The 22,470-nt window shown below is 44.1% G+C and overlaps 1 protein-coding gene and 1 non-coding gene across 3 annotated transcripts in view; both read right to left on the reverse strand.

The window, feature by feature from the left end:
- Positions 1-22,470, reverse strand: part of LOC124788028 (ankyrin repeat and BTB/POZ domain-containing protein 2) — a 644,871-nt gene that overhangs the window by 546,194 nt on the left and 76,207 nt on the right. The window lies entirely within an intron of this gene.
- On the reverse strand, positions 14,370-14,442 carry Trnat-agu. Its single transcript has one exon. It is a non-coding gene; the product is annotated as a tRNA-Thr (tRNA).

The following is a 22,470-nucleotide window of genomic DNA, read 5'->3' on the forward strand; positions in this document are numbered from 1 at the left end:
AGACATTGTTAGTAAACACTTTTGGGTAAACATTCTGGGTATTGGAGGAAGACTGTGTAACAACATGTCTCGCGCAGGAATCATGGGAATAACGTGCGAGAGATAAGTTCGTGCACCAAGGCATATAGACAATCATTTGGACGTGGTTATGCAATATGGAACCACTTCCAAAATCTACATTTCGAGCTAGAGGCATTTTAGCACAACTTTGCATATAAAATTCAAATCTGACACACCGAGCGAGGTGGCGCTGTGATTAGCATACTGGACTCGCATTCTGGAGGACGACGTTCAATTCCGCGTCTGGCCATCCTGATTTAGGATTTCCGTGATTTCCCAAAATCTCTCCAGACAAATGTCGGGATGGTTCTTTCGAAAGGGCACGGCCGACTTCCTTCCCCATCCTTCCCTGATCCAATGAGACCGATGACTTCGCAGTTTGGTCTCTTCCCCCAAATCAACCCAACCCAAATCTGGCATTATCCCAAAAGCAACTGTCGGTTTATAAAAACGTTCTTATGCTCTTATCAGATTAATACTATAGATCTCAATACTTATTGCTCCACCGAGCGTAGGATGCCGAAACTAGAGTTGGTTCCTTATTGGTTATCCTAAAATTGGATTTGGTTCTTGTGGTTTGTAGCTGGAGAGAAGAAAAACGAAGCAACACTTATATAACAGAGGTAACTACATTTGGGAATTTTCAGAATTTATGTTTGAACAATTTTTTATTCACATTGTCAATGCAAGAGTAGCTGGATGAGGAAGTAAATACAAAAATTGTTGAAACATTATGTCAAATTCATTACTGTTTTATTCCTTTCCAACAGTTTTACGAAAGTAGATATTTCAACACTTAAGGTAACTTTATTATTACTATTGTTAATTGTGTAAATAAGTTATGCCCATATACTTCTTTTATACAGTAACATGCTTGAAAATTACTCCAAAGTGACATCAAGTGTACCATCAATGCCATCAGTATCAACCACAATGTCAGGTTCTGAAGTTCAGTTTTCATAAAACTGTCTGGCATCCCGTTGAATGAGATGCATTATCGATTTTATGTCCTGTGATTTTGGCAGTGATACTGGTTTACTATTCGGACATAAAGGCACCAAGAGTGCTGTTAGGTCTGGCGAAGACTTCTGGTGCTCTGCAGTGCAGTCCTGAATTTTGCATGAACGAAATTCTCAACAAAGTTCTTGTTGATGAATATTGAATAAGGTTCCTCCTTGGTTATTCTTATTTGACGAAGTTCCAGCCAATTAACTTCGTTGTTGTGTACCGCATGCTTTCTGTTGACTATACGTTTTTTCTAACGGGCCGGCCGCGGTGGTCTAGCGGCTCTAGGCGCTCAGTCCGGAACCGCGCGACTGCTAAGGTCGCAGGTTCGAATCCTGCCTCGGGCATGGATGTGTGTGATGTCCTTAGGTTAGTTAGGTTTAAGTAGTTCTAAGTTCTAGGGGACTGATGACCACAGATGTTTAGTCCCATAGTGCTCAGAGCCATTTTTTTTTCTAACGGTGAAGCACTCAAAAAATTTCCCACTGGATTTGAAGAGAGTGTTTTTCCTGGCTTGTTGCTTGAAAGTGACGTAATTTCTTGAGGAATGTAAACTTTACTGCATTTTAGTGCAATTTCTACACCACCGGAGCCACTGTCATTCGGTAAGAATGAAAGACCGGAAATAAAAAATTTTTGAGTAATCGTTTTAAGGGTGGGTGGCATGTTCCCGTAGAGCAGTCTTCAACACCGAAGTAATTTTTATATTTCTGTTCTGCCCTCCATAAGAACCACACCACAAAATTAGTTATTTCACTTGTATTTTCTGCCGAACACAAAGACTCCAAGGACTTTCCTCTGGATAACGTCTCTATGAAAACAGTATGTCTTTTTAAACAATAGCCGGCCGGAGTGGCGCTACAGTCTGGAACCACGCGACCGCTACGGTTCCATGCCTCGGGCATGGATGTGTGTGATGTCCTTAGGTTAGTCAGGTTTAAGTAGTTCTAAGTTCTAGGGGACTGATGACCTCAGAAGTTAAGTCCCATAGTGCTCAGAGCCATTTGAACCACTTTTGATTTTTAAACAATAACATACAAGAAAATGGACTCTTGGTAATTACCAATTAATTAATTATGTTTCAACTCCAACACGTAAACAACAAAAACGTGTGACATTCATAAGTGGATTTGGTTCCATATAGCAAATCACTGCCACCTGGATACAGCAACTGGTAATGGGTTCAGACATCTCTAAGGAGCAGCATGTTATCTAATGGACTTCGTTCTATTTTGCATGCCATGCTTTACATTTGCCATCACAGTTTGCAACATAGAACCAGAAATCTAAAAAATGGTAGTTGGTTTCCAATTGCAAATCTATGTCGATTTGTTCGTCTCTCCATATGCGAACAGAATGTGGCAGAAAGTAGCTAATAATCTTACAAAGCACCCTCCACCAAGCGAAGTACAGTGACTCACTGTGCGTATATGGAGATGTGGACTGGAGATGAAGCGTAAAACTACCTTTAAATGTGTTCAGTACGAAAAGTTTATGGGTTGGCAATTGGTTAAAAACAGTCTTGGTTGCAATTTTAGTTTTTTTTTATTTTTCAACTACGCGTTTCGCCTTATTTAGGCATCTTCAGGTTGATCTACATAAAAAACAGAGAACAAACACATCTATTTAAGAATCGCGATCACGTTGTGCAGACTTGGATAACCTAAAAGCATGTATAAACAGATAAAACACTGAAAACGCAAATACCTTAATTTGGTATTTCTTAGAACGATCTTTTAGACAGTGTAGCCAAAGGGCATCGTCGAATACATCAGGCCAACATCGCCTTCGTTAAACTCAGTAAAAACTGGTTTGCTGTATGCCAGATATGGATTGGAAGAATTTTAAGGGTTGGTGCTTCCTACGGGGAAAACCCCCGCTCCTACTTGAGACTGTTGACGCTGAGTGGCACCCTCTTGTGCTGCTGCAGCCAGAACATTCAGGGCGAGAGAGGGGTTGGCCAGATGATGCACCGGGGCGGAAGTGAGCGGCGACCCTGGCCTTTTCGGAGGAAGCTCCGTCCGTGACGGGACGCGCTCGCCAGGGATTTTGTCACGAGGGCGGCTGGCCCGCGGCACGAAGCTTCTGCGAAAGCACGCCTGTCCTTTCTTATCTGCCTCGACTCTGAAGTCAAGGCCGACTCTGTGCCGTCTTAATATCACATTCACAGGCCTTTAACGTCTCGTTTTGAGCACATTTAAACGTAGTTTTATACTTCATCTCCGTTCGACGTTTACACATAACGCACAATGAGTAACTGTGCACAGCTTGATGGAGGGTATCTCGCATACGATTATGAGCTACTTTCTGCCATATTCTGTTCACATATGGAGAGACGGACAAATGACTGTCTATATGGCGTAGAGAAACAACTGAAGGAGTTGATAACAAATAAGTCATCAGCTCCGGATAGAATCCCAATTCGGTTTTTCAAAGAGTATTCTACGGTGTTGGCCTCATACTTAGCTTGCACTTACCGCGAATTTCTCGCCCAGCGCAAGGTCCAAAGCGACTGGAAAAAAGCGCAGATGACTCCTGTGTATAAGAAGGACAAAAGAACAGACCCGCTAAATTACAGGCCAATACCCCTAACAACGGTACAGGCAGTTGCCATATGTCTAGATTTCCGGAAAGCGTCTGACACCGTGCCCCATTGCAGACTATTAAAGAACGTACGAGCATATGGAACAGTTTCACATAACAGGTGTACCGGTATGAAATGAGCGTTAAGATACAATGTGTCGTCGGCGGCGGTGGTCTAGCTGTTCTAGGCGCTCAGTCCGGAACCGCGCAACTGCTACGGTCGCAGGTTCGAATCCTGCCTCAGGCATTGATGTGTGGATGTCCTTAGATTACTTAGGTTTAAGTAGTTCTAAGCTCTAGGGGACTGATGACAACATATGTGAAGTCCCATAGTGCTCAGAGCCATTTGAACCATTTGATACAAATGTGTCGATAGGGAACATTTGTTGTGAACGAGCCTTAATTTTTTTTTTTTGTTAGGTTCGTATGACATCTTTCAAAGATATTTAGTATACATCAAGTCATGGAACAAACAACATCATATGTTTCCATCGTGTGAACAATGTCGAATTTTGTACCAGAAAGTGATGATATGCGGAAAGCATTAATTTTTTGTTTTCATTTGAAAAAAAGTGCTGCAGAGTCGCATCGAATGCTTGTCGACGCGTATGGTGATCATTCTCTATCACAAGCAACATGCAAAAGATGGTTTCAACGGTTCAGAAATAATGATTTTGATGTAAGAAATGAAGAATGTGGAAGACCACCAAAAAAGTTCGAAGATGCCGAATTGCAAGCAATATTGGATGAAGATGATACTCTGAGTCAGAAACAAATAGCAGCAATGCTAAATGTTGCACAACAAACAATTTCTGGATCCAAAAGTGTGGAAAATGGGTGCCACATGAATTGAATGAAAGACAGATGGAAAACCGAAAAACCATTTGTCAAATTTTGCTTCAATGACATGAAAAAAAATCAATTTTGCATCGAATTGTTACTGGCGATGAAAAATGGATTTATTTTAAGAATCCTAAACGGGAAAAATCATGGGTTAATCCGGGACAACCATCAACATCGACTGCAAAACCAGATCGATTCGGCAAATGCTTTGTGTTTGGTGGGATCAGAGAGTTGTGGTGTTTCATGAGCTTCTAAAACCCGGTGAAAATGTGAATATTAATCGCTACAGACAACAAATGATCAATTTGAACTATGCATTGATCGAAAAAAGACCATAATGGGCCAGAAGACATGGCAAAGTAATTTTTTTTCACGACAATGCACCTGCACACAAAGCAAAACTGGTTTAAGATACAATCGAAACACTTGGCTGGGAGCTGCTACCCCACCCGCCCCTTCGACTACCATTTGTTTTCGTCAATGGGACACGCACTGGGTGAGGAACACTTAGATTCCTACGAAGAAGTCAAAAATTGGGTGTCTGATTGGTTTGCTTCAGAAGACGAACACTTCTATTGGCGGGGTGTCCACAAATTGCCAGAAAGGTCGTCAAAATGTATAGAAAGCAATGGTCAGTACTTTGAATAAAATGTTTTTACTTTTCAATTCAAAATTAGTGTTTCATTTTCACAAAAAAACGCTCATTCCATACCGGTACACCTGGTATATGCGAGTGGCTCGAAGACTTCTTAAGTTATATAACTCAGTATGTTGTCCTCGATGGTGAGTGTTCATTAGAGACTTGCGTATCGTCAGGAATGCTCCAGGGAAGTGTGATAGGCCCGCTATTATTATCTATATACATAAATAATTTGGGGGACAGGGTTGGCACCAATCTGCGGTTGTTGACTGGTGATGCTGCGCTGTACAGTAAGGTATCGAAGTTGAGTGATTGTATGAGGGTACAACATGACTTAGACAAAATTTCTAGCTCTAAATATAGAAAAATTTAAGTTAATGTGGATGGGTAGGAAAAACAAACTCGTAACGTTCGGATACAGCATTCGTAGTATCCTGCTTAACATAATCACGTCGTTCAAATACCTGGGCGTAACGTTGCATAGCGACATGAAATGGAACGAGCATATGAGGAGTGTGATAGGCCAGACGATAGGTCGACTTCGTTTCATTGGGAGAATGCTGGATAAGTGTGGTTCATCTGTACAGGAGACCACATACATGACGCAAGTACGACCTATTCTTGTGTACCCTACCAGGTCGGATTGAAGGAAGACACCAAGCGATTCAGAGGCGGGCTGCTAGTGCTGATAGACTCGAACAACACGTAAGTGTTACGGAGATTCTTCGAGAACTCAAATGGAAATTCCGGGAGGGAACGCGACATTCTTTTCGAGGAACGCTACTCAGAAAATTTTGAGAACCGGTATTTGAAGCTGACAGCAGAACGATTCCGCTGCCTCCAACATACATCACGCGTAATACACTCCTGGAAATGGAAAAAAGAACACATTGACACCGGTGTGTCAGACCCACCATACTTGCTCCGGACACTGCGAGAGGGCTGTACAAGCAATGATCACACGCACGGCACAGCGGACACACCAGGAACCGCGGTGTTGGCCGTCGAATGGCGCTAGCTGCGCAGCATTTGTGCACCGCCGCCGTCAGTGTCAGTCAGTTTGCCGTGGCATACGGAGCTCCATCGCAGTCTTTAACACTGGTAGCATGCCGCGACAGCGTGGACGTGAACCGTATGTGCAGTTGACGGACTTTGAGCGAGGGCGTATAGTGGGCATGCGGGAGGCCGGGTGGACGTACCGCCGAATTGCTCAACACGTGGGGCGTGAGGTCTCCACAGTACATTGATGTTGTCGCCAGTGGTCGGCGGAAGGTGCACGTGCCCGTCGACCTGGGACCGGACCGCAGCGACGCACGGATGCACGCCAAGACAGTAGGATCATACGCAGTGCCGTAGGGGACCGCACCGCCACTTCCCAGCAAATTAGGGACACTGTTGCTCCTGGGGTATCGGCGAGGACCATTCGCAACCGTCTCCATGAAGCTGGGGTACGGTCCCGCACACCGTTAGGCCGTCTTCCACTCACGCCCCAACATCGCGCAGCCCGCCTCCAGTGGTGTCGCGACAGGCGTGAATGGAGGGACGAATGGAGACGTGTCGTCTTCAGCGATGAGAGTCGCTTCTGCCTTGGTGCCAATGATGGTCGTATGCGTGTTTGGCGCCGTGCAGGTGAGCGCCACAATCAGCACTGCATACGACCGAGGCACACAGGGCCAACACCCGGCATCATGGTGTGGGGAGCGATCTCCTACACTGGCCGTACACCACTAGTGATCGTCGAGGGGACACTGAATAGTGCACGGTACATCCAAACCGTCATCGAACCCATCGTTCTACCATTCCTAGACCGGCAAGGGAACTTGCTGTTCCAACAGGACAATGCACGTCCGCATGTCTCCCGTGCCACCCAACGTGCTCTAGAAGGTGTAAGTCAACTACCCTGGCCAGCAAGATCTCCGGATCTGTCCCCCATTGAGCATGTTTGGGACTGGATGAAGCGTCGTCTCACGCGGTCTGCACGTCCAGCACGAACGCTGGTCCAACTGAGGCGCCAGGTGGAAATGGCATGGCAAGCCGTTCCACAGGACTACATCCAGCATCTCTACGATCGTCTCCATGGGAGAATAGCAGCCTGCATTGCTGCGAAAGGTGGATATACACTGTACTAGTGCCGACATTGTGCATGCTCTGTTGCCTGTGTCTATGTGCCTGTGGTTCTGTCAGTGTGATCATGTGATGTATCTGACCCCAGGAATGTGTCAATAAAGTTTCCCCTTCCTGGGACAATGAATTCACGGTGTTCTTATTTCCATTTCCAGGAGTGTAGAAGCGTTTGAGATGTGGCGCTACAGACGAATGTCGAAAATTAGGTGGACTGATAAGGTAACGAATGAGGAGGTTCTGCACAGAATCGGTGGGAAAGGAATATGGGGAAAACACTGACAAGGAGATGGGACAGGATGATAGGACATTCGTTAAGACATCAGGGAATGACTTCCATGGTACAAGAGGCAGATGTAGAGGGCAAACACTGTAAAGAAAGACAGAGATTGGAATATATCCAGCAAATAACTGAGAACGTAGATTACAAGTGCTAATCTGAGATGATCAGCCAATGAAATCAGTGGCGGAAAGTGACAAGTTATTTATAATATTTAATTAACGGCCAAAGAAAATAAACTCATACGTTTTTAATCCAACCAAAAAACAATGAGTCAGTGGGATGTTTGGTTCTGCTTATTTCTAACAATCCTTTTTTATAGTTGGTTTGGTGTTCACCATTGCACATCGGAAGTCATGTACAAAGTTCATTTGATTCTTCACTTCTGTTTTCACTGCTACTTGTAGCCGAAAGTCTACTTTCACACCTGTAAGTTGTAGCGAATGGAATTAGTATTCTTAAGAACAGTTCCAATAATAACAGCTACTAACGATAGGCCGTTCGCTGAAACAATGCCAGTTCTGTCGTATGTTTACAGTGTACTGACTTTGAAATGTCCAAGAAAGTGTACCATAGCGCGAATTTCACAACATGAAAACACTCCTTCGTCCACTAAAACTGGACTTAAAACCCATCTGAAGTTTGCAAATGTGAGAAAAATACCTGCTATTGGAATTTATTGCTGATGCCAGGTGATTACTACCACTAGATGCATACAAAAGTAATAAATAGAAGATTAATCTGACCTTGAGTCGAGCGGTTCTAGGCGCTACAGTTTGGAACCGCGCGACCGCTATGGTCGCAGGTTCGAATCCTGCCTCGGGCATGGATGTGTGTAATGTCCTTAGGTTAATTAGGTTTAAATAGTTCTAAGGTCTAGGGGGCTGATGGCCTCAGAAGTTAAGTCCCATAGTGCTCAGAGCCATTTTTTTGACCTTGAGTGCTGTTGGTAATCTGAGTAAATCTGCAAAACGAAGCCCTTAATGTGTATGAAACTGAACGTTAACAAACAGTTCGCATAAACAGTTTTAACTCATGACCATCAAACATGGATGGCTCATCAACTAATAGATAGCTGCTGGCTGCAAATTCCTGGGAGATATAAGAAAGCAAATACACTCCTGGAAATGGAAAAAAGAACACATTGACACCGGTGTGTCAGACCCACCATACTTGCTCCGGACACTGCGAGAGGGCTGTACAAGCAATGATCACACGCACGGCACAGCGGACACACCAGGAACCGCGGTGTTGGCCGTCGAATGGCGCTAGCTGCGCAGCATTTGTGCACCGCCGCCGTCAGTGTCAGCCAGTTTGCCGTGGCATACGGAGCTCCATCGCAGTCTTTAACACTGGTAGCATGCCGCGACAGCGTGGACGTGAACCGTATGTGCAGTTGACGGACTTTGAGCGAGAGCGTATAGTGGGCATACGGGAGGCCGGGTGGACGTACCGCCGAATTGCTCAACACGGGGGCGTGAGGTCTCCACAGTACATCGATGTTGTCGCCAGTGGTCGGAGGAAGGTGCACGTGCCCGTCGACCTGGGACCGGACCGCAGCGACGCACGGATGCACGCCAAGACCGTAGGATCCTACGCAGTGCCGTAGGGGACCGCACCGCCACTTCCCAGCAAATTAGGGACACTGTTGCTCCTGGGGTATCGGCGAGGACCATTCGCAACCGTCTCCATGAAGCTGGGCTACGGTCCCGCACACCGTTAGGCCGTCTTCCGCTCACGCCCCAACATCGTGCAGCCCGCCTCCAGTGGTGTCGCGACAGGCGTGAATGGATGGACGAATGGAGACGTGTCGTCTTCAGCGATGAGAGTCGCTTCTGCCTTGGTGCCAATGATGGTCGTATGCGTGTTTGGCGCCGTGCAGGTGAGCGCCACAATCAGCACTGCATACGACCGAGGCACACAGGGCCAACACCCGGCATCATGGTGTGGGGAGCGATCTTCTACACTGGCCGTACACCACTGGTGATCGTCGAGGGGACACTGAATAGTGCACGGTACATCCAAACCGTCATCGAACCCATCGTTCTACCATTCCTAGACCGGCAAGGGAACTTGCTGTTCCAACAGGACAATGCACGTCCGCATGTATCCCGTGCCACCCAACGTGCTCTAGAAGGTGTAAGTCAACTACCCTGGCCAGCGAGATCTCCGGATCTGTCCCCCATTGAGCATGTTTGGGACTGGATGAAGCGTCGTCTCACGCGGTCTGCACGTCCAGCACGAACGCTGGTCCAACTGAGGCGCCAGGTGGAAATGGCATGGCAAGCCGTTCCACAGGACTACATCCAGCATCTCTACGATCGTCTCCATGGGAGAATAGCAGCCTGCATTGCTGCGAAAGGTGGATATACACTGTACTAGTGCCGACATTGTGCATGCTCTGTTGCCTGTGTCTATGTGCCTGTGGTTCTGTCAGTGTGATCATGTGATGTATCTGACCCCAGGAGTGTGTCAATAAAGTTTCCCCTTCCTGGGACAATGAATTCACGGTGTTCTTATTTCAATTTCCAGGAGTGTATATGGCTATGCGCTTGTGAAAACATTGTCTCTACGACATTGAAGGTCCACCCTTGACGGTATTCAGCTCGGAAAACCGAATTATTATGTTATCTCCGATAGGCTAGGAACCATGTCTCTTGTAGTAATTATCATCCTACTTCCAAAGTCGGTTAACTCGCAAATTTCTGACACGTTCACTACGCAGCTGTCTGCGACTGGCGGCTCCGGTATTGTGTCTAGGCTGCAGTTGCGGCTTACTTATCATCTAGCCACAACATAAGGCCTTCATACATAGCATGTCTTCAGATGGGACTTTTCGTAACGTTATACTGAATGGCGAATATTCAGCAGAATCGAAAGTAACGTCCGATGCGCTTCAAGGAAGTAAGGAACCTGTAATGTTCTCAATATACATAAACAGTTTATCAGATAGGATCAGAAGCACTGTCACTGTGTTCGCTAAGATTGCTATTACTTACAGAATAATTCGTGCGGAAATACAAAAAGATTAGGACAAAGTTTCCATTCGGTTAGAAGAATGACAACGCTCTTTAAATTTAAATTAATGTAATACCCGTAATAAACAGAAACAATGAGATAGTATCCCATTACAAGATTAGTGGGTCTGGAGCATGCCATTTGGTTTAAATATTTAGGGGTAATAATAAGAAAGCACCACGAGATGAGGCGAACACGTAAAACCAGTGTTAGGACAAACAAAAGAAAGATTAGCATGAAGGGTGGTAGGATACAGCATTGCGTCTGTTAAGGAAATAACATACAAGGCGCTGTAGTATTAATTCAGCGTTTGCAGCCAGTATCAAGAAGGCATGCCAACGGACGTCAAACGGGCCGCAACTTCGGCGACTTGAGTGTGTCTAACCTGAGTAATCTTACCGGTGAAAGGGGACCGTCAGTTTAACGTGGAATCCGAACCGAGTCCCGTTCTTTCTGGATCCGCCATGCAACAGAGAGTTATCCCGTGACCTCTTGGTTTCCAATCAGACGTTTTACAATCAGTTCATCAGGTCCGACGCCTATTGGAGGAACTTAAATAGGAATCTTTGCGAGAAAGGTGCCGTAGTTCTACAATAGCCAGTTAGGTAACATTAGAGAAACTGTATTCGAAATAGACTGTGTGTCCATCCTGCGGATTCCACTGGATATCTTATATATGAATAACTAGGATGAGATACTGATTTTGCTGAGAATACAGAGACACACAGTCATTTTTCCTCGTTCTATACGTTAATGGAATAGGACAGAAAATGGCTACCAACGGTATGGAGCACCCGCCGCCATGAGCTGTATAATGTATTGGGAGTATATAAGCAGATGTAGGAAGTACAGCGAAGAAGAGAACAGAAGCTTTTACATTGTGGTATTGCAGAAGAATGTTGAAGATTGGACGGATAGATCGGCTAACTAATGAAGAGATATTTAACCGAATACGGGGGAAAAAGGTATTTCTGGAACGACTTGACTAACAGAAAGGGTCGCTTGATAGAACACATCAAGGAACAGAGGTTAAACTTTGCGGTGACAGTTATTGATATCGGTTCAAACAATAAGTTTACTATTACCAGTCACTGTTTATTTTACCTCCACTATGCATGTCACTGGTTTAAACTTCCATCGACACCCTTGTTGGCAACACTTCTATTTTGTACGTTTTCTAGACGCCATCTTCCCTCATTTCACTCCCTACAAAAGGCGTCTGTGTTAAACGTGATGTAACGCGACAAAAAGGAGACTGTGGGCACAGGAGGTATTTCGACTTTCTACAGTTATATTGTTTGCATGTATTCAAAGACATCCACAAAACTATTTGTCACGTACTAAAATAGTGTTTTGTTTTATTCTCTTCTACAAGACACAGCTTCAGTTTACCACAAAGGCGCGAAGACAGCAAATACATTGTCGTATTAAGGATATAAATGCACCTGATGATGGTGGTTTCATCTTCTGAAACGTGCAGTGGAAATAACTTAAATCGTGACTGGTTACAGTAAACTTTATGTTTCAATCGATACAGGAAGTAGATCAAAGGGATAGCAGGTTTGTAGAGATTAAAGAGACTTGCACAGGGCAGATTAGCTGGAGTTCTGTATCAAACCAGTCTTCGGACTGAAGATACAACAACAACCATGAAATAATAGTAACAATAATAACACAGTTCCTGTCCTCTAGGAACCCAGTATGTAGTGGATGGATTAGCTCAGACTGCCCCGACGTGGTGTGTGGAAACACTTTACTGCGTTCCTAAAACTGAAGTCGGGTATTGCAGAGTTGGCGATTATTGATGAAACAACTAGTTTTCGGTTACATCTTTTTTCCCATCGCCAATTTAACCTGAGTGTTAAAATCTCTCAGAATGACCAGTTTTTGAAATAACCGGGCGCCCCTCCCGCCGGAGGTTCGAGACCTCCCTCGGACATGGGTGTGTGTGTTGTCTTTAGCGTAAGTTAGTTTAAGTAGTGTGTAAGTCTAGGAACTGATGACCTCAGCAGTTTGGTCTCATAGGAATTCACACACATTTGACCATTTTGAAATAACCGATTTTCGGTTTATTACTATTATTTCCCGAAATAAACGTAGAAATCGAATAAACGAAATTTTGACTCCATCAGTTTCAAGATACATAGAATTAAGATAATAAATTAAATAGGCAAATAAAAGAAAAGTTAATCCGTCCACCGTTCGCTGGTTTCCTCGAAAATTAATAAAAGGTTGTATATATAACTAAAAATCACGAGTATACTCCAACTAATTCTAATTTTTGAAACTCTGCTGGAAAATCATGTTGTAATCGAGGAACATACCGCTATTTGGGCATTAGGAATTATCAGTGCTAAAGGGTGAAAACTAAGAGTAAATAACTCAATTTTTGTGTTAATTTGTCCGTTTTCGAGGGCTCAAGCAGATAAAGGCGTATTACGTAGACACAGGTAACAGATCAGCTACTTTCAGTTTTTACTGTAAACTATGACTTGTTAAGTTATGTGTTTTTTCCTTACATGAAATCACAAGTCTGTTGTGGCTCCTCCGGTCTTGTCCGCAGCTCGTGGTCTCGCGGTCGCGTTCTCGCTTCCCGAGCACGGGGTCCCGGGTTCGGGGTTTTCACCTGCCTCGAGATGACTGGGTGTTCGTGTTATCCTCATCATTTTATCATCATTCATGAAAGTGGCGAGATTGAACTGAGCACGGTTGGGAATTTGTACGGGCGCTGATAACCGCGCAGTTGAACGCCCCACAAACCGATCATCATCATCATCATCATCCCGTTCTTAACCTTTGAAACGAAATGGAGCATTGTACTTCATTTGTAAAGCACTTCGTAAAATACTTCCAGACTAAGGCTGGTACTCTTCTGTAAGCCCGACGACGACTGCCTGAAACTACCATATAGACCAGATGGGGCAACTCTCGTACACTGCATGTACACACGTACCATCCAAGAGGCCACGCCAGATGGTAACAGGTACATGATTGTCGCGGCAACGCTGTAACCATTGTTATGCTATGTGTTTGGCTCGTTTCTGTCAGCATTGTTATTAAAATAGCACTGATCGCTTTTTCCATTTACCATAATAACGCAGTATTTCAAATCAGTGCACATTTTACGAATAAAAATTGTTTTTAAAAAAGGTTTATTTAAAAACCAAAAAATTTAACGCTGCTGTTATGGCTCACTGGTATTTTGTTTTTTTTTTCAGTCGGTTACTAGTAAAAAATATAAAACACCTGTCATAACAGAGACCAAACAAACACCGAAAAATACCGGTTACTCAAAAAAAATACCGGTGTCGGTTTTCACGCCCCCCCCCCTTCCCCCAAGGGTACGACGGCCGAAATACTGTTATATCCGTCGAAACGGCCATAAAATAAGGGCAATACGTAGACCTCCAACACACGCGTTAATCGGCTAGTCGTCTGGCATGCTCGTAAAGCGGTCAAGTGCGTGCATGGAAACCGAGACGTCGCGGTATCGAAGCCCGGTAGGACTACGGAAACTCTCTGCCTGCCTTTTAATCTAGCCTTCACCTCTCAGTGACGTGAGGAGTCGCCTGGAGCGACACGCGGTTCAGACTCCACGTTAAACTGAGTTGTGTAACTGGCGTGGACAAGGGACACACAAGTCGCCGATGTGGCGTCCGATTGGAAATACTTGCTCTCGGCCACTGAGCCGCACGAAAATACTATTATCGGCCAGTCGCAAGAATGTCTTTCAACAGTAAGTAGTGGAAGACACAAAACGAATTACATACAATGGCTCCGAGCGGCCATTGTTGAAATCAATGGGGAAAGTTGAAAATTTGTATCGGACCGGGATTCGAAACCGAGTCTCCTGCTTACTAGACAGACGCTCTGACCACTAAGCCATCCGAACACAGTGGTCATGGCACCTGCACGGAATACCCTAGCACACCTCCTATCAGCTTCTCCACAAACTACTAACGTAGCGTTCCTTGCTCACCTTAAAAATTTTACATATATGTAATTAACGGGAGACGGCTAACGATTTCTTCAGTGCAAGCGCACACCAGGCTCGAAATCTTACGGGAATCGGTGAAATGCTGCGTTTAATGAGGATAATGGAAAGGGAACAGTACATCAGCAGTGTGACGATAAGTTGAGAATCCGGTTCGACGGTAGGCGTGCTAGGGTAGTTCGTGCAGTTGTGATGACCACTGTATCCGAAGGGCTCAGTGGTAGTAAGCAAGAGGCCCGGGTTCGAGTCCCGGTCCGACCAAATTTTCAACTTCCCCATTGATTTCAGTCAATGCCCGCTCGCAGTCAATGTCTGTAATTCATTTGTGTCTTAATTCGTAATGTCTACTGGATCAAAAGTGGTCTCTGTTCCTTTGGACACGTCCGACAGAACAGACACCACCTACACTCCTGGAAATTGAAATAAGAACACCGTGAATTCATTGTCCCAGGAAGGGGAAACTTTATTGACACATTGCTGGGGTCAGATACATCACATGATCACACTGACAGAACCACAGGCACATAGACACAGGCAACAGAGCATGCACAATGTCGGCACTAGTACAGTGTATATCCACCTTTCGCAGCAATGCAGGCTGCTATTCTCCCATGGAGACGATCGTAGAGATGCTGGATGTAGTCCTGTGGAACGGCTTGCCATGCCATTTCCACCTGGCGCCTCAGTTGGACCAGCGTTCGTGCTGGACGTGCAGACCGCGTGAGACGACGCTTCATCCAGTCCCAAACATGCTCAATGGGGGACAGATCCGGAGATCTTGCTGGCCAGGGTAGTTGACTTACACCTTCTAGAGCACATTGGGTGGCACGGGATTCATGCGGACGTGCATTGTCCTGTTGGAACAGCAAGTTCCCTTGCCGGTCTAGGAATGGTAGAACGATGGGTTCGATGACGGTTTGGATGTACCGTGCACTATTCAGTGTCCCCTCGACGGTCACCAGTGGTGTACGGCCAGTGTAGGAGATCGCTCCCCACACCATGATGCCGGGTGTTGGCCCTGTGTGCCTCGGTCGTATGCAGTGCTGATTGTGGCGCTCACCTGCACGGCGCCAAACACGCATACGACCATCATTGGCACCAAGGCAGAAGCGACTCTCATCGCTGAAGACGACACGTCTCCATTCGTCCCTCCATTCACGCCTGTCGCGACACCATTGGAGGCGGGCTGCACGATGTTGGGGCGTGAGCGGAAGACGGCCTAACGGTGTGCGGGACCGTAGCCCAGCTTCATGGAGACGGTTGCGAATGGTCCTCGCCGATACCCCAGGAGCAACAGTGTCCCTAATTTGCTGGGAAGTGGCGGTGCGGTCCCCTACGGTACTGCGTAGGATCCTACGGTCTTGGCGTGCATCCGTGCGTCGCTGCGGTCCGGTCCCAGGTCGACGGGCACGTGCACCTTCCGCCGACCACTGGCGACAACATCGATGTACTGTGGAGACCTCACGCCCCACGTGTTGAGCAATTCAGCGGTACGTCCACCCGGCCTCCCGCATGCCCACTATACGCCCTCGCTCAAAGTCCGTCAACTGCACATACGGTTCACGTCCACGCTGTCGCGGCATGCTACCAGTGTTAAAGACTGCGATGGAGCTCCGTATGCCACGGCAAACTGGCTGACACTGACGGCGGCGGTGCACAAATGCTGCGCAGCTAGCGCCATTCGACGGCCAACACCGAGGTTCCTGGTGTGTCCGTTGTGCCGCGCGTGTGATCATTGCTTGTACAGCCCTCTCGCAGTGTCCAGAGCAAGTATGGTGGGTCTGACACACCGGTGTCAATGTGTTCTTTTTTCCATTTCCAGGAGTGTATATATGTAAGTAATGCAAAGTAGTCACCATGGCGAAGGTGTTCTCTGAACTGAGGACAATTTCACCCAGTCAGATGTGAAACGTTACTTGGGTCGTATTGTTTTATATGACACCAGAACAGCGTACACTTTGCTAAGACCATGAACTTACAAGGGTAGGTGTAAACTTGAATAAAATCTTAAAATCTTGCTGGGTATAATGCCACAACGTGTTAGACTTATAAGATGACATAGAAACAATTATTATTCACGTATGGGCCCATCAGGACCACCAGAGGTACAATCAATCAATATCGCTTTTGATGGTTTGGCTTCCTTTGTGTCCAAATTTGGTTCATCCTTTCCGAATGAAGTCTCTTTCTGTCATCCGACTACGGTGATCCAGTCAGTTTTCTAATTTCCCCCCAAAAAACTTTCCAGTCAAATATCTTTTGTCTGAATGTTTTTCTATCTGTAACGCCTACCTGAGTTATACTGGCTGCTTTGAGATCCTCCTCAATCACAGCGATCCATTTAATTGGCTCAGTTTTGGCCTTACTTCAGTTTTCGTAGAATTCTACTAAAATGTAAGTCTTTGTTTCCTCATGTCTCCATGCATGTCTGTTGTGACTTAGCAAGACAGCCAAGTTACAATGAGAGGAAGCCGAAAGGCACGCGCTTAAGCTCACGCAGGCTGGCGCGATGTCTGGAACAGGACAATGTCTTGAGAATTGCAATAAAGTACGAAAATCTTGTAATACTTAACTTTAATCCATAATCGGTGTACATCGCTCTTGTACAGATATAATCTCCATTTCAATATACACTGGTAATGGCGCCTTGCTAGTCGTAGCAAATGACGTAGCTGAAGGCTATGCTAACTATCGTCTCGGCAAATGGGAGCGTATTTGTCAGTGAACCATTGCTATTAACGTCGGCTGTACAACTGGGCGAGTGCTAGTAAGTCTCTCTAGACCTGCCGTGTGGTGGCGCTCGGTCTGCTATCACTGACAGTGGCGACACGCGGGTCCGACGTATACTAATGGACCGCGGCCGATTTAAAGGCTACCACCTAGCAAGTGTGGTGTCTGGCGGTGACACCACAATGTCTGTGTAGTCTTCTATTTCCTTGTTTCCTCTCAGCCTATAAGTTTCTCCATCAGTAATTTTGGGGCCCAATATTTTCCTAATAATCTTTCTTTCTTTCTTTTGAATTTTTTCAGTACCCTCTTTCTATTTAAAATTTAAAAAAATATTTAAAATTAAATTAAAAATTAATAAATTAAATTATTTAAAATTAAGTTTAAATTTAAAATTAAAGTTTCTGCTCCATTCAGATATTCAGGTTTGATTAATGTACTGTAATGCCTAAGTTTACTGATTTTAGAAAGTGATTTTTTATTACAAATATTTTGAGTTAATCGGCATGCAGTTGCCATTTTTTGACAGCCAACTTCGTTTGCTGCTTTTTCCAGAACGTTTTCTTGTATGATTTTCCCAAGTATTTAAATTAAGAAATCCTTTTTATTTTTCCATATTTCGTGTTCAAAAACTTTGGTCTTTGTTTGTCGCATGTCATATATTCTCATATATTCCGTTTTTTTCGAATGATATTTGTAATCCTACTTTTCCAACTTCTTTAAGAATGTCAATTTGTTTTTGAGCTGTGGTAATGTCCCTTATTAAAATTGCCGGATCATCTGCAAAGGCGAGGCATTCTACTCTAATATTACTTCTACCTGACTTGATTGGTTGATCTATATTATGACTCGACTTTTGCTCTCGCCGTTCTGTAATTACCTTTTCCGAACCACAGCCAGGCAGTAATGGGGAGAGTCCATTTCCCTGTCTTACATCATTCTTTATATCAAACGGTTCAGAAATTTTTCCCATGAATTTAACTTTAGAGCTAGTGTCAGCTAACATTTCCTTAATCAGTGTTAGAGTTTTATTATCTAGTCCTTGATCCTTTAAAATCTGGAAAAGAGATTCAAGATCAACTGAGTCGTAGGCCTTTTTAAAATCCATAAATGTACTTAGAATATTGCGACTAGAAATAATTTGGTGCAGAAGGATTTGTTTTAAATTATGAATATCTTCCGGACAGGATCTGTTTGGTCTAAAGCCTGCTTGGTAATCACCAGTTTTATGTTCTAACTGTTCTTGGACTCGATCAAGTAAACATTGCGAGAGGATTTTGTATGTGACCGGGAGAAGAGGGATTCCACGATAACTGTAAAAATCAGTTCTATCCCTTTTTTATGCAATGGATGAATTAGGATAGTTTTCCAGTACTCAGGTATTTTATCAGTTTGCCAGATATGTCCTGTTAGTTGAGTGATCTGTTTTATAATGTTAGGGCCAACTGATTTTAGTAGTTCTGCACTTATACCGTCTTCTCAAGATGCTTTAGTGTTTTTAAGTCTCCTTAATTTGTTTAGTTACTTCGATTTGGTCAGGTTCTTTAAGAGTTAGGGTTGCGTTATAAGTTTGCTGAAGGTGGAATTTCTTCGCTGGTTCTGGACAGTTTAACAGTTTTTTTTCAAATTAGTTACCAAGTTCCTTACAATTTTCCTGGTTGTTACGATCCAAAGAGCCATTAACATTTTTGGAGCAAAGACTTTGAGATCGGTAACCGGTTAGTTTTGTTTTGAATGTTTTATAAAAGTTTCTTGTACCATTTAATTGGAAGTCTTTTTGGATTTCTAAAAGTTGGGCATTTTCGTAGTTTCTTTTGGCCTGTAGCATTAATTTAGATATTTCTCTTCTCACAGTTACAAAGGTGTTGAACGTATTTTCAGTTTTGTTACTATTCCAATTTTTGAATGCCTCATACCTAGACTTAACTGCTATTTCACAATCCGCTTTCCACCAAGGATATATTTGTTTCTGTCGAAGTGGAATTAAATTTTGTGCTGTTTTGATGAACTTTTCTTTCACGCTTTGCAATTGTTGGATCGTTTTTTGTCAGTTCGCTTGTTAGAGTAGGGGTTATTTTAGCAGTGCCAAACTTTGGGATAACATTTTATTTTGAAGAGTTTTTTGAGGTTAATTTCGCGTTAAATAATGGTCAGAATCAAATATTGGACATTTACAATTTGTTTTTAGTTAGGGTATGAAGTTGCTGCCCCCCCCCCCCCCCCCCTGAACCATGGACCTTGCCGTTGTTGGGGAGGCTTGCGTGCCTCAGCGATACCGATGGCCATACCGTAGGTGCAACCACAACGGAGGGGTATCTGTTGAGAGACCAGACAAACGTGTGGTTCCTGAAGAGGGGCAGCAGCCTTTTCAGTAGTTGCAGGGGCAACAGTCTGGATGATTGACTGATCTGGCCTTGTAACACTAACCAAAACGGCCTTGCTGTGCTGGTACTGCGAACGGCTGAAAGCAAGGGGAAACTACAGCCGTAATTTTTCCCGAGGGCATGCATCTTTACTGTATGGCTAAATGATGATGGCGTCCTCTTGGGTAAAATATTCCGGTGGTAAAATAGTCCCCTATTCGGATCTCCGGGCGGGGACTACTCATGAGGACGTCGTTATCAGGAGAAAGAAAACTGGCGCTCTGCGGATCGGAGCGTGGAATGTCAGGTCTCTTAATCGGGCAGGTAGGTTAGAAAATTTAAAAAGGGAAATGGATAGGTTAAAGTTAGATATAGTGGGAATTAGTGAAGTTCGGAGGCAGGAGGAACAAGACTTTTGGTCAGGTGAATACAGGGTTATAAATACAAAATCAAATAGGGGTAATGCCGGAGTAGGTTTAATAATGAATAAAAAAATAGGAGTGCGGGTAAGCTACTACAAACAGCATAGTGAACGCATTATTGTGGCCAAGATAGACACGGAGCACACACCTACTACAATAGTACAAGTTTATATGCCAACTATCTCTGCAGATGGTGAAGAAATTGATGAAATGTATGATGAGATAAAAGAAATTACTCAGATAGTGAAGGGAGACGAAAATTTAATAGTCATGGGTGGCTGGAATTCTAGAGTAGGAAAAGGGAGAGAAGGAAACATAGTAGGTGAATATGGATTGGGGCTAAGAAATGAAAGAGGAAGTCGTCTCGTAGAATTTTGCACAGAGCGTAACTTAATCATAGCTAACACTTGGTTCAAGAATCATAAAAGACGGTTGTACACGTGGAAGAATCCTGGAAATACTAGAAGGTATCAGATAGATTATATAATGGTAAGACAGAGATTTAGGAACCAGGTTTTAAATTGTAAGACATTTCAAGGGGCAGATGTGGACTCTGACCGCAATTTATTGGTTATGAACTGCACATTAAAATTGAAGAAACTGCAAAAAGGTGGGAAGTTAAGGAGATGGGACCTGGATAAACTGAAAGAACCAGAGGTTGTACAGAGTTTCAGGGAGAGCATAAGGGAACAATTGCCAGAAGTGGGGGAAAGAAGTACAGTAGAAGAAGAATGGGTAGCTCTGAGGGATGAAGTAGTGAAGGCAGCAGAGGATCAAGTAGGTAAAAAGACGAGGGCAGTAGAAATCCTTGGGTAACAGAAGAAATATTGAATTTAATTGATGAAAGGAGAAAATATAAAAATGCAGTAAATGAAGCAGGCAAAAAGGAATACAAACGTCTCAAAAAATGAGATCGACAGGAAGTGCAAAATGGCAAAGGGATGTCTAGAGGACAAATGTAAGGATGTAGAGACTTATCTCACTAGGGGTAAGATAGATACTGCCTACAGGAAAATTAAAGAGACCTTTGGAGAAAAGAGAACCACTTGTATGAATATCAAGAACTCAGATGGAAACCCAGTTCTAAGCAAAGAAGGGAAAGCAGAAAGGTGGAAGGAGTATATAGAGGGTCTATACAATGGCGACGTACTTGCGGACAATATTCTGGAAATGGAAGAGAATGTAGATGAAGACGAAATGGGAGATACGATACTGCGTGAAGAGTTTGACAGAGCACTGAAAGACCTGAGTCGAAACAAGGCCCCGGGAGTAGACAACATTCCATTACAACTACTGACAGCCTCGGGAGAGCCTGTCCTGACAAAACTCTACCATCTGGTGAGCAAGATGTATGAGACAGGCGAAATACCCTCAGACTTCAAGAAGAATATAATAATTCCAATCCCAAAGAAAGCAGGTGTTGACAGATGTGAAAATTACCGAACTATCTGTTTAATAAGCCACAGCTGCAAGTTACTAACGTGAATTCTTTACAGACGAATGGAAAAACTAGTAGAAGCCAACCTTGGGGAAGATCAGTTTGGATTCCGTAGAAATACTGGAACACGTGAGGCAATACTGACCTTACGACTTATCTTAGAAGAAAGATTAAGGAAAGGCAAACCTACGTTTCTAGCATTTGTAGACTTAGAAAAAGCTTTTGACAATGTTGACTGGAATACTCTCTCTGAAATTCTGAAGGTGGCAGGGAGCGAAAGGCTATTTCCAATTTGTACAGAAACCAGATGGCAGTTATAAGAGTCGAGGGACATGAAAGGGAAGTAGTGGTTGGGAAGTGAGTGAGACAGGGTTGTAGCCTCTCCCCGATGTTATTCAATCTGTAGATTGAGCAAGCAGTAAAGGAAACAAAAGAAAAATTTGGAGTAGGAATTAAAGTCCATGGAGAAGAAATAAAAACTTTGAGGTTCGCCGATGACATTGTAATTCTGTCAGAGACAGCAAAGGACTTGGAAGAGCAGTTGAACGGAATGGACAGTGTCTTGAAAGGAGGATATAAGATGAACATCAACAAAAGCAAAACGAGGATAATGGAATGTAGTCGAATTGTCGGGTGATGCTGAGGGAATTAGATTAGCAAATGAGACACTTAAAGTAGTAAAGGAGTTTTGCTATTTGGCGAGCAAAATAACTGATGATGGTCGAAGTAGAGAGAATATAAAATGTAGACTGGCAATGGCAAGGAAAGCGTTTCTGAAGAAGAGAAATTTGTTAACATCGAGTATAGATTTCAGTGTCAGGAAGGCGTTTCTGAAAGTATTTGTATGGAGTGTAGCCATGTATCGAAGTGAAACATGGACGATAAATAGTTTGGACAAGAAGAGGATAGAAGCTTTCCAAATGTGGTGCTACAGAAGAATGTTGAAGATTAGATGGGTAGATCACATAACTAATGA

The sequence above is a fragment of the Schistocerca piceifrons genome, chromosome 3 (genome assembly GCF_021461385.2).
Source record: "Schistocerca piceifrons isolate TAMUIC-IGC-003096 chromosome 3, iqSchPice1.1, whole genome shotgun sequence".
Classification (NCBI taxonomy): domain Eukaryota; kingdom Metazoa; phylum Arthropoda; class Insecta; order Orthoptera; family Acrididae; genus Schistocerca; species Schistocerca piceifrons.